Source organism: Lutra lutra, chromosome 18, assembly GCF_902655055.1.
Source record: "Lutra lutra chromosome 18, mLutLut1.2, whole genome shotgun sequence".
In the NCBI taxonomy this organism is placed as follows: Eukaryota; Metazoa; Chordata; class Mammalia; order Carnivora; family Mustelidae; genus Lutra; species Lutra lutra.
The window spans coordinates 33,981,960-33,993,900 of record NC_062295.1 but is presented as its reverse complement, the minus strand read 5'-3'; the positions used below and the strand labels follow the sequence as shown (position 1 = coordinate 33,993,900).

The 11,941-nt window shown below is 45.3% G+C and overlaps 1 protein-coding gene across 4 annotated transcripts in view; it reads left to right on the top strand.

The window, feature by feature from the left end:
* Nucleotides 1-1,707: 1,707 nt before the first annotated feature.
* TMEM225B (transmembrane protein 225B) overlaps nucleotides 1,708-11,941 on the top strand; it is a 32,191-nt gene continuing 21,957 nt past the window's right edge. For 2 of the 4 annotated variants that reach the window (XM_047714628.1, XM_047714625.1), the window contains exons 1-2: nucleotides 1,711-2,806; nucleotides 3,056-3,214. The gene's annotated coding sequence lies outside the window, so the exon portion shown is untranslated. Of the gene's footprint in view, nucleotides 2,807-3,055; nucleotides 3,215-11,941 lie in introns of all 4 variants that reach the window. The other 2 variants (XM_047714624.1, XM_047714627.1) reach the window with 2 other exon arrangements.

Here is an 11,941-nt window from a genome sequence, read left to right as displayed (position 1 = left end):
ATTTTGACAATGACATGCCACAGGTCAGAGCTTCCAAATTCTTGACCTCCTGTCAAGCTATCCTAGCTCCCATCACTATACACATTTCCATTTCTCAATGGCCAGAATGTGCTCTTCTCCCCTGCTAATTGGAACTTGCTGATTGATGGACATGTATTAGGTTTCCTATCACTTCTGATTAAATTATAGCAGTGAACAGGGTGGGTAATGGGAAAATCAAGTTTGATTACTAGGTTTTTTACTTGAGCAGAGAGTGGATAGATGTAGACCAGAGAGATGGGGACCACTGGAAGAGGAGCAGGGAGAGTATTTCAGGCAAAAGAGCATGTCAGAAGGCCTCCAGATGAAAGAGTTTGGCATCCTCAATGTAGTAAGCTCTCTGGAGGAATGGCTCACCCTAGGAAGTAGTGGGCAACTGAGGAAATTTAAGAGTGAAGTTCAAAGGAGGCCCCTTGGGTGTCATAACCGCAAAGCACAACGGGATTCCCACATCTGAAAGTGTGACCTCATCTATCCTTTCATTCATTCAGTAATACAGTTGCCAGATGCTGTGTGATATTCAGTGCTAACCTGTGGGCACAGTTAAACCATCTACTAAGTAATGAAGACAACATTAGTCACAGCAATGACTTGAAAATTGGACATACCTGTGTTTCAACTTTGCTGTTTACTAGCTGTGTGACTTTGGACATTTTATTTTTATTTTTATTTTTTTTTAAAGATTTTATTTATTTATTAGGCAGAGAGAGAGGAGGAAGCAGGCTCCCCGCTGAGCAGAAAGCCCGATGTGGGGCTCGAACCCAGGACCTGGGATCATGACCTGAGCCGAAGGCAGCGGCTTAACCCACTGAGCCACCCAGGCGCCCCTACTTTGGACATTTTAGCCTCTGGTTTCCTTGTCCATGTGATGATTAATAATAGCATGAAAATTAAACCAAGTAATGGAAAAGGTACTGGTCATGTATTAAGTGCCAAAGAATTACAAATATAAACATCACTATAAAAACCAATGAGGGGACGCCTGGGTGGCTCAGTTGGTTGGACGACTGCCTTCGGCTCAGGGCATGATCCTGGGAGTCCCGGGATCGAGTCCCGCATCGGGCTCCCAAGCTCCATGGGGAGTCTGCTTCTCTCTCTGACCTTCTCCTTGCTCATGCTCTCTCTCACTGCCTCTCTCTCAAATAAATAAAATCTTAAAAAAAAAAAAAAAACCAATGAGAATGTAAGTGTTTAGCATGAAGTCTAAAAAAGAGCGAATTAAAGAGCAAGCATTTAGCAGTGCAGGACTAGCATTGTCCAGGGTGGGATACCCTGGGTTTGGAGAACTTAAATATGGCTTGAGAGGTCATCAGGAATCCTAGACTGGTAGGAACTGCCTCCCCATAGGCGCTCCTTACTGGAGTTAGCAAAACTTGACATCTCTTTTTGCTAAGATTTGTACCCTTTGGGATCACATCTTACACTCCCTTCAAAATATGAGTGCATGAATGAACCAGTGTTTAATCCGAGACTGGAAGGATGATTTCAAACAGGTAGTGCACTGTACAAGTCAATGAGAAAATAAATACTGGAATTTTTCATTTTGCTGATGCATCCTGTTCACACTCTTCACTTTTATTTTTTTAAGATTTTATTTATTTGGCAGAAATGCAGCGAGAGAGGGAACACAAGCAGGGGGAGTGGAGAGGGAAAAGGATTTCTGCTGAGCAGGGAGCCTGATGTGGGGCTCCATGCAGGGCTCATCCCAGGACCTTGGGATCACGACGGGAGCTGAAGGCAGTCGCTTAACAACTGAGTCACCCAGGCACCCCCACGCTCTTCACTTTTAGAAAATGGTTGACCTCATATTTGTAATCCATTCATGTTTATAAATTTACAACTTGGGCATAATGCCAGTGTCTGTCTGTTTTCCCCCACACCTGCTCCAATTCCAAATCTCCACCCAGTCTAGACTTTGTCCTTCCCCAGACTCTGGTTTGAACTGGCCAGGGGTCTAAAGGCTGCCTTTACTTACTGAGTCTGCAGTTTGAGGCACCTAAAATTGTGAAAAAGTACGAACTTCATGGGATTGTTGTGAAAATTAATGAGACGCCATTTTACTCCATCAGTGGTAACTGCTGTTTCTGAGTTTAGCAGGAAATATCCCTATCAGGAACAATTCATTTCCTTAACATTTTTCCTGCATCAACGTATCAAATATACCTCTGGCAAACTTACCTAGGCACAGTAGGGTGTTTGAAATCTTGATCCTATTTCTGAGGCTTTTCTTCCTCTTTTAGCCCATGGATACCAATATGTTAGCCCTGCTTACTTACATACTCCAGGCCCAGTTAGGGGGTACTGGAGTAGTGTAGGGGTTGAAGCGACATAGGGAGAGGATAGGCTGGATTGCGGGTATAAGATAAGGGATTTCCTCCCAGCAGGGTCATCCCGCCTTGTGATTTGGAAGAAGGGAGGTGGGAATGGGTGGTAAAACCGCAGGGGTCAAGGGTGTAGGCGAGTGGGGGTGCATACGGACAGTAGGGGTGAGAAAGAAGTAACCAATTTAGATCCTAGGTCCACATGGGTGATGAAGGGCAAATAGGAAAATCTAGCCCCATCTCCCTCCATGCCTCCTTGGGGCCGGAAAGAGACGTGATCCCAAGCCGCTCTGGGCCAAGCTCCCCGCCAGCGGCTCCTGAGAACTCGCGATCGAGAGGAGACCTCCGAGCTGCCTAGACGGGACCCGGAAGTGCGCACGGGGGAGCCCGAGTTTCCAGTCGTGCCGGGGGACCGTGGTCGCCGCTGCTGCGGAGCGGTTGCGCCAGTGAGTATCGAGGTCCGGGACCGGGAGCTGCCGACCCGCGCTGTCGCTTGGGGAGAAGCACTGTCCTGCGGCGGGGGTGGGGCTCGGGCCGAGGGAACCCAGGTGGCGTGAGGTGGGGCCTCGGGCCGGACCGCGCCCCCGGCTCCGGGGCCCAGCCTGCCAGCGGGGAGATAAGTGGGACCCTCTCCTGGAAAAGCTTCACTTGCCGGTTCCCCTACATCTGCCCTCTTCTCCCTCCCTTTCCCGCAGTGACTGCCCGTCCGTTGTGCCGCGCTCTAAAGAAATTTTAGAGGTCTTGTCTTTGGAGCAGCACCGGGGATTGGATCCAGCCCATGGAGAAGCTGCCTGAGCAGATAACCCCGGAGTCCCTGTACCCATCCTCCCAGCAGGAGCCCCGAAAGAGCAAGGGTGAGGAGCTGACCTAGCTGGCTTTCTTTGTCTAAACTTTGTCCTTCCAGCCGCGGCCTCGGATCAGATGGACACGATTAACTTACACTTAGAATTGGCCTGGTGGAAAACAACACCCCCCCCCCCCTTTTTTTTTTTTTTTACCTCAGGGCTCTATTACCTGTAAATAAAGCCTTTAACCAAAGTTTCCTCTCTTGACTGTGTGGAGCAGACCTGCCTCAGCAGTACTATCCTAGCCCTAAGTCTTGGAGGATCTGTCATTCCAGCACCTGCCAACTTGCTTGGCTTTTGGAGCAGCTCAGGAAATGTGTGAATAAATGAATGAATGAACTCAGCCAAGTATGTCCCATACCTGAAGTACCAGGAAAAGAGCGGGCTTCTCTGCTCATCCTACCCAGGCTCTCCTTCATCCTTAGGGAAGATACATTTACTACCTGAGGTGTAAACTCCAAGAGGGTGCTTTGCCTGTGGAGTACAGTAGATAAGCTGCCACCTGCTGATGGAAAATGAGGTTAAGCTATTACTATCAACATTTTTTCCCTGAGTATCAACATTTTTATTTCAATCTGCCATCCATCCCACCATTAAGTAGTATATGTCTAGCCATTAAAAAAAAAGATTATTAAAATGGGTGACAAAGACTTAGATAAAGACTCTGAAATGGCTTATTTTGGGGGAGATTTTCTTTTACACATTTATTTGTAAGAACTATGTTTTCAGACTAATTTGTTAACTTGACAGGTATTGATTGAGCTCTTAGTATGAGGTGCTGGGACTAAGTTGGAAGAAAACCAAACCCCTACTCACCTGCAAACTTAAGAGTTGGAATAGTTACCTGTGAGAGGCTTTGGGACAATAAACTGTAGAAGTTTGCAAGAGGAGATCCCCGTAGACTGGTTTTTGGCCCTGGAAGTCTTAGAAAGTCAGAAGTCTCACCTTGAAAGAATTTAGAGTAAGAAAGGTATGAAGTTGGCATTTCTCTTTTAAGTAGTATACTATTGTTGTATTTATTTATTTATTTAGAGAGAGCAAGTGAGCGAGCGGAGGAGCAGAGGGAGAGGGAGAGAATCCTAAGCAGGCTCCATGCCCAGCATGGAACCCAACATGGGGCTCGATCTCACGACCCTGAGATCGTGACTTGAACTGAGATCAAGAGTTGGACACTTATCTGACTGAGCCACCCAGACGTTCCAGAAAGGAGTCAAGTTTTTTTTTTTTCCCTAAAGATTTTTTAAAAATTTATTTATTTGACAGACAGAGATTACAAGCAGGCAGAGAGGCAGGCAGAGAGAGGAGGAAGCAGGCTCCCCACTGAGCAGAGAGCCAGATGTGGGGCCAGTCCCAGGACCCCAAGACCATGAGCTGAGCCGAAGGCAGAGGCTTTAACCCACTGAGCCACCCAGGAGCCCCGAAAGGAGTCAAGTTTTAAATGAGAGGGGATAGATGCTTACCATAGGCTCTCTTCTAAAATACTCATTTACCTTCTAAAATACTCATTTACTCATGTTGGTTCACAGTGCCCACTGCATTCAATCCATACTCCATAACCTGGCATCCAGGGTCCTCTGCAGTGTGGCCTCAACCTACCTTGAAATCTTTCCTGTGTGTTCCCCAAAACAAACCCAGCAAGACTGGTGTGTCTGCACAAAGTAATGCCACAGACCCTGCACTCTCCACCGTTGTGCCTTTGTGTCCTTTTTCTCATGTGCATTGCTGTCCCCTACATTCTCTGCCTACCCAAACGCCACATATCCCAGCATCCCATGCACGGCAGCCTCCTCCATGAAGTTTATGAAACAGACTTGGGCTGTGAGGAAGGAAACAAACAGATGCAAGAGACGTTTACATGAAAACCCAAGGACCTGATGGTTGATTGAGCATTAGGGAGGAATTGGGTACAATCGCCCTCGTTCCCATCACTGTCATACCTCTTAAAAAAAATTATCACTAGTTGCTTTTGCTTTTGTAACGCAGGGCACTGCTTCTGCTCCATCAGAATTGATCAAAGCCACGTTGCCAGTGGCTTAGCTAATGAATCCACTGGACACCTTTTTTCAGCTTTAATTTTTTGTGCCTTATAACTATTTTTTTGTTGATGTGATTGCTGTTCCTTGCACATCGTGTTCTTTGGTGTTGGACGTACTCTTCTCTTTTCTTCTGGTCTTGCCTTCTCGGGCCTTCCCCACTCCTGTTTCTCCATCTGTTTTTAAAACATTGGTTTTTCCCCAAGACTGTTCTTAGCCCTCTTCTTTACACTCCTGTGGGTGATCCTATCCCCTTTCAGGACCTCTCTTAACTGCTTTCTTCTGCTCTTGCTGCCAGCTGGTTCCTGAATACTAGATGTTCATGGGTGTGCTTCGGAGCTCCTTGTTTTCCGCCAGGCCCCCACCTCCCTACCTTCCAGTGACTACCTTGGTTAATTTTAGTAACTGGTTTTCCCAAGCTGGAAAATTTGGAGTTGTACTCTACTATTCTCCTTCCCTCCATATTCAGTCAACCACTGCCAAATCCTGTCATTTTTTCTTCAGAAAGGCCTGATTCTGTTGCCTGTGACTGCCATTTCCTCACTTTAGGCCCATTCTAGTTTTCTTGGAGCGTTGACACATCCCTGTGCTATTGGCCATGTTCCCTACTCTAGGCTGTCCTCCATCTGCTGCCAGAATGAATTTCCCTGGAAACAAATTTGATCAAGTCAGTCTCTGTCCAAAGCCCTGGGTGTGGCATATATGCTTCTTCATAACTGGCTCTACCCTTTTCCTATTTTCCTTTTTTCCTTCCTTCCTTTCTTCCTCTCTTGAGAGAAAGAGAAAGCACGAGTGGGGGGGCAGCATCCTAAGCAGACTCTGTGCTCAGCGAATAGCCCAGTGTGGGCTTGATCTCATGACCCCAGGATCATGACCTGAGCCGAAATCGAGTCAGACACCCAACTGATTGAGCCTCCCAGGCACCCCGTCTGGTTCTCCTCTGTTTTTCTGCTGTATCTCTGGCTTCCTGCCCACATGGGCCATATATTTCACTCACATGGAGGTTTTCTTTTCTTTTTTTTTTTTTTTTAATTATTCCTTAAACTTAGTGTTCCCCTCCATGTTGCTGAGCCTTCGCAGATGCTATTACTTTTGCCTGGAATATTCTTCATCTTGTTGATCCTGATCATAGTTCAAGATCCAGGTCAACGTCATTCTTTGAGGCTGCCATCTCCAGTTCACCTAGGTAGGGGTTGTCCTTCCTGATTGTGCTTTGAAGCACCTTTATAAGCCCTCTACTGGTATCTTGCATGTAGTAGGTGGGATGTACGTTGGCTGATTGGCTAAATCAAACAGGGAGTATATTCGTTTCCTAGGGCTTCCGTAACGAATTACCACAACTTCATGGCTTCATAGAGTAGAACTGTATTCTCTTGCAGTTTTGCAAACTAGAAGTCCACAAAGGCTGTGCTGCCTCTGAAGGCTCTAGGGTAGAATCCCTCCTTGGCTGTTCCCAGCTTCTGGTGGTCCCCAGCAATCCTTGCTGCTTCTTCGCTTAAGGCCGCCTCACTTGTCCCATGGCTTTCTTTCCTGTGTGTTTCCATGTCTGAATCTTCCTCTCATTTCTCTTATATGGATGGTAGTCATTGGATTTAGGGCCTACCCGAATCCATTCTGACCTCATCTTAACTCTGCAAAGACTCTGCTTCCAAATAAGGTCATATTTGAGGTTCCAGGTGGACATGAATCAGTGGGGGGCGGTGCAGGGAAACGGCACTGTTGGACCCAGTACAATAAGTAATGCTCATTTCTTCTGCTGTTAGAAGTAAATATACTTGGGATCCCACAGCTTTGTAGTCAGGGTTAGAAGAACTACTTTCCCCCCTTCCCTTTAAATTAGAAGCAGATCAGTGAAGAAACTCTTTTTTTTTTAAAACTTCATCCACAGGGACACATTTGATTTGTTTATTTCAGGGGACAACTGCTCTCTTCTTGGGCTTCTCGAGGTCTGTCTCAGTCTGGCCACTGTCTGCTGAAGCATTCCAGAAGGTCCTACTCTCTACCAGGGTTCGAATTCAAGTTTTTGATATTTTTTCTGTAAGTGGCTCTGACCCATGAGGAGATACATCTCTCTGAATTCTGTTTGCGCCTCAGTCCTGAAGATGTTTTACAAATGGTCTGTTTGGGCCCCTCAGTGACTTAACGATTCTTCTCTGGATTGCTGGGAGATAAACAGGAGCATTTTTTTAGTTTTGTTTGTTTTTTTGAAGATTTTATTTATTTGAGAGAGAGAGAGATAGCAAGAGAGATCATGAGTGGGGAGGAGAGGAAGCAGGCTCCCCGATGAGCAGGGAGCTTGATGTGGGGCCAGATTCTGGGATGCGGAGATCATGACTTGAGCCATAGGTAGATGCTTAGCCAACTGAGCCATTCAAGTGCCCTAATTAGGAGCATTTTGAAGCGCCAAACTGTGTGCAGGGTTCTTTACATAGTACTGGACTTGGAGACAAAGAAATGGAAGACATCATTTTTTTTTTTATATTTTATTTATTCATTTGACAGACAGAGATCACAAGTAGGCAGAGAGGCAGGCAGAGAGAGAGGAAGGGAAGCAGGTTCCCTGCTGAACAGAGAGCCTGACACGGGGCTCAATCTCAGGACCCTGAGATTATGACTTGAGCTGAAGGCAGAGGCTTTAACCCACTGAGCCACCCAGGCACCCCTGGAAGACATCTTTTATTTTATTATTATTATTTTTAAAGATTTTATTTATTTATTTGACAGAGATCACAAGCAGGCAGAGGCAGGCAGAGGGGGTGGGGAAGCAGGCTCCCTGCGTAGCAGAGAGTCCAATGCGGGGCTCAATCCCAGGACCCCGGGACCATGACCTGAGCCGAAGGCAGAGGCCTCAACCCACTGAGCTACCCAGGTGCCCTGGAAGACACCTTTTAATCTAGAGATACTTTCAATATAAATTGAACACACACAACTAAAAATACTTCCAAGGAGAGGCCCCAAGACGATGTGGTTAAATTCTAGGAAGGAGGCAGAAAGCAAATGCTTTAGAGATTGAAGGGCGAGCTCACTTCCAGGTGGGATTAGAGTAGGGTTAGGTTTCAGGAAGGAGGTTGCCTTTGAGCTGGGGTCTGGAAGGTTGAATAGGTTTTTGATAGGTGGAGGAAAAGGATGTGGGAGGGGATATGCATGGCCAGGAAACTGTTCACATTGATTGGAGCATAGAGGAGATGTGACAGACGGTGAGTCTGTGAGACAGAGTAGAGTAAGACTGTGGGAAAGAAATGCCAGGCCAAGGAGCTTAGCTTTTGTTTGGTAGATATTGAAGTATGTTATGTTGGCTTTTCTTTTGTTTTCTTTTCTTTTCTTTTTCTTTTTTTTTTTTTTAAAGATTTTATTTACTTATTTGACAGAGATCACAAGTAAGGCAGAGAGGCAGGCAGAGAGAGAGGAGGGAGCAGGATCCCTGCTGAGCAGAGAGCCCGATATGGGGCTCGATCCCAGGACCCTGAGATCATGACCTGAACCGAAGGCAGAGGCTTTAACCCACTGAGCCACCCAGGCGCCCCTATGTCGGCTTTTCTTAATAGGCAGCTAGCCAGTGAGCTTTGTATATCAAGGGAGAGAATCTGATTTGTTGAGTGTGGTACGGGAGGTGAGAGGTGATTAGGATCTGACTTAGGCCGTTACTAGTGATAATAGGAGGATAGGGACAAAAACCAAGGAATGTATAGTAGGTAGAAACAGTAGTACTTATTTACCGAGGGGATGTGGGGCAGAAAAGGGAGTTACTGCTCGTTGTCACCCGTTCCCTTTTTATTTTGAAAACGCTAAAGCTAGAGGAGAGTTGCAAAGAACAATATAACAAATAGTCATACACCAGAGGGAGGAGCACGTTTGAGACATACTGATCTCAAGAGACTTAGGGTATGAGAGCCACGTAGAAATGTCTTTTTAGATTATTGGAGATGCTGTCGCCTGTCATAAATATCCCCCATTTCAGGAGAAGGGGACACAATCCCTCCAGCTACTCAACCCAGAGAGAAAACTTTGTTCTTCTGTATTCATACCCGTCAGTCAGTAATCCTGTCCATACCATCATCACCACTTTTTTCCAGAATCCTAGCACTTCTTACCACCTTCTCTGCCACCATCTTGGTCCAGGGTGCCATCATCCCTCATCTGGATTACGGCAGTGGCTTCCTGGCTGGTTGTCCTGTCTCTGCTTTTGCCTCCCTACCATCTCTTCCCAACATAGCCGGCAGCGTGATCCTGTTAAAATGTCAGGTCGTGTCTTCCTTTGGTCACAAGCCTCCCAAGGCTTCCTGTCTCACCCAATAAAAGGACACCTCTTAAAATAGCCTATCGGGTCCTATGTTCTGTGATTCCTTTCTATGTCTCTGACCTCATTTCTCACTACTCTTCCCCATGCTCATTGCGTTCTAGTCATACTTGACTCTTTGAAGACCCCAGTCCTTTGAACTTGCTGTTTCTTCCATGTGTCATGCACTTTTCCAGAAACCCTTATCTCCTTCAAGTCTTTGCTTCAGTGTCATTGTCTTAGTCCTCCTTTGACTGTGGGGTGTAAAATTAGAACCCTTCTGCCCACTCCCTCCCTCTGGCTCTCTATTCTTGATTTTGTCTCTGTACCACTTGTGTCATCTAGTAGTATGTAATTTACAAGGTTTCCTATCCAGCTCCCTTACTATAATGAAAGACCTTTAGAGGGCAGAGTTTTTGCCTGTTTGCCCCCTGCTGTATCTCAGCACCTGGAACTGTACCTGGCATGTTGTTGGTACCAGCTCAGTAAGGTAATGTGAATGAGTTCAAGTGTCACAGGACTGGTAAAGAGAAGGATTCAAGAGTTGTAGGGGAAGGATCATCTTCAGCTTAATGGAAAGAGCAATATTGAACAGGGCCTGAGAGCTGTAGGATTTACATTCTTGAAGATGTCAGGCCGGCTGTCAGTTCTCTGGCAGTGGGCCACATAAAAGGCTCATCCTCTAGGATACTAAGCCTTCACATGTTGGGAGAGAACAAATAGCATGGTCCAACAGAAAGGAGAGGAGGCTTTGTGTAGGTAGGGGAGGAGAGGGGAATGAGGCTGGAAAGATGGGCCAGGCCAGGGAGATGTAGAAGAAACCCTCATTTTAATATTTGCCCAAGCCAACCACAGAAGGCACATCTCCTGCTTCATGAAGTATTCCAAATCCAAGTCCAAATGGAGGCATTCCCGGGCTATTGATCTTTCCATTTTTTTAAAAGATTTAATTTAAAATTAAATACCATTAAAAATTCAGCTGCTCAGTTGCACTGGCCACATTTCAAGTGGTCAGTAGCCATACATGGCCATTGGCTACTGTATTGGACAGTGCAGATGTGGAACAGCTGTATAACCACAGAAAGTTCTGTCGGGACCATGCACAGTGAGTGACTTGAATTCATAGTACCAGTTCATTATGATCTTGCTAAAAAGAATTGGCCTGCCTAGCTAGTATTTAGACTCGATCGATGCCTTTATCTTTCTAAGTTACCTAACTTTTTAGAGCTAGCTGGTGTTCTCTGTTTGCAATTTGTGTGACATATAAGAGAAACAGTTAAACACATGTCCAATCGGATGTAAAAACATTAAGTCAGTAATCACTCACACTGCTAGAATGTTTATCGTGTAAAAGATAAGAAGTAACACGTGTTGGTGAGAATGTAAATTGGTGATCTACCAACAGAACTATATATGATCTGTCAGTTCCACTTCTGAGTATTTATCTGAAGGCAATGAAAGCACTGTCTCGGAAAGCTACCTGCACCCCTACGTTCACTGCAGCATTATGTACAGTAGCCAAGACATGGAAGCAGCCTAAGTGTCCATCAGTGGACGAGTGGATAAAGCAGAATGTGCTGTGCCTACAAAAATATATGACTATACACAGTGGAATATTGTACAGCTACAAAAAGAAGGAAATCCTGCCATTTTCGACAACACGGATGAACCTTGAGGGCATTACACTAAGTGGAATAAATCAAACAGAGACAAATACTGTGTGATCTCAATTATATGTGGAATCAAAAAAACAAAAAACAAAAAACAAAAAACAATCCCAACTCAGACACAGAAAACAGACTCGTGGTTGCCAGATATGGGGAGTGGGAGGGGGGGAATTGGATGAATGGGGCTAAAAGGTAGAAACTTCCAGTTATAAGATAAACAAGTCCTGGGATGTAATGTACAACCTGGCAATTACACTTGATAATGTTGTATTGTATGTTTGAAAGTTACTGAGAGAGGGGATCTTAAAAATTCCTATCAGAAGGAAAAATTGTTAAAAACACAATATCTAAACAACATACAGAGGATGAGGGCGTATTTGGAGGTGGAAAACAAGTGTGAATATGGTTCTGTGATAAGACAGCACAGATGATTATTAAATTCTTAAAATGACCATTGACAAATAAAATCAGGGCTGTTTATGTGTTACGCTTTCACTGCTGATGGAAATGCGACATTGGCTGTTTCACAGCACCCCCTCCTTTCATAAAGATCCCTCTTAGAACAGAGCCTCCTTTCTCTAATTTCATTGCAAAACAACCTCTCTAGCTTTAGTTAAGTGGTATTTCAGTTAAGGGGAGAAATGTGTTAAATAGGAGATGTTTTTCTCTCCTGTCTCCCTTGAATGCAGGAGTACAGGATTTGTTTTTGTATATTCTCTTAGAGTTGAAATCAACTTGGGAATATTTCTCGTTACCCCGT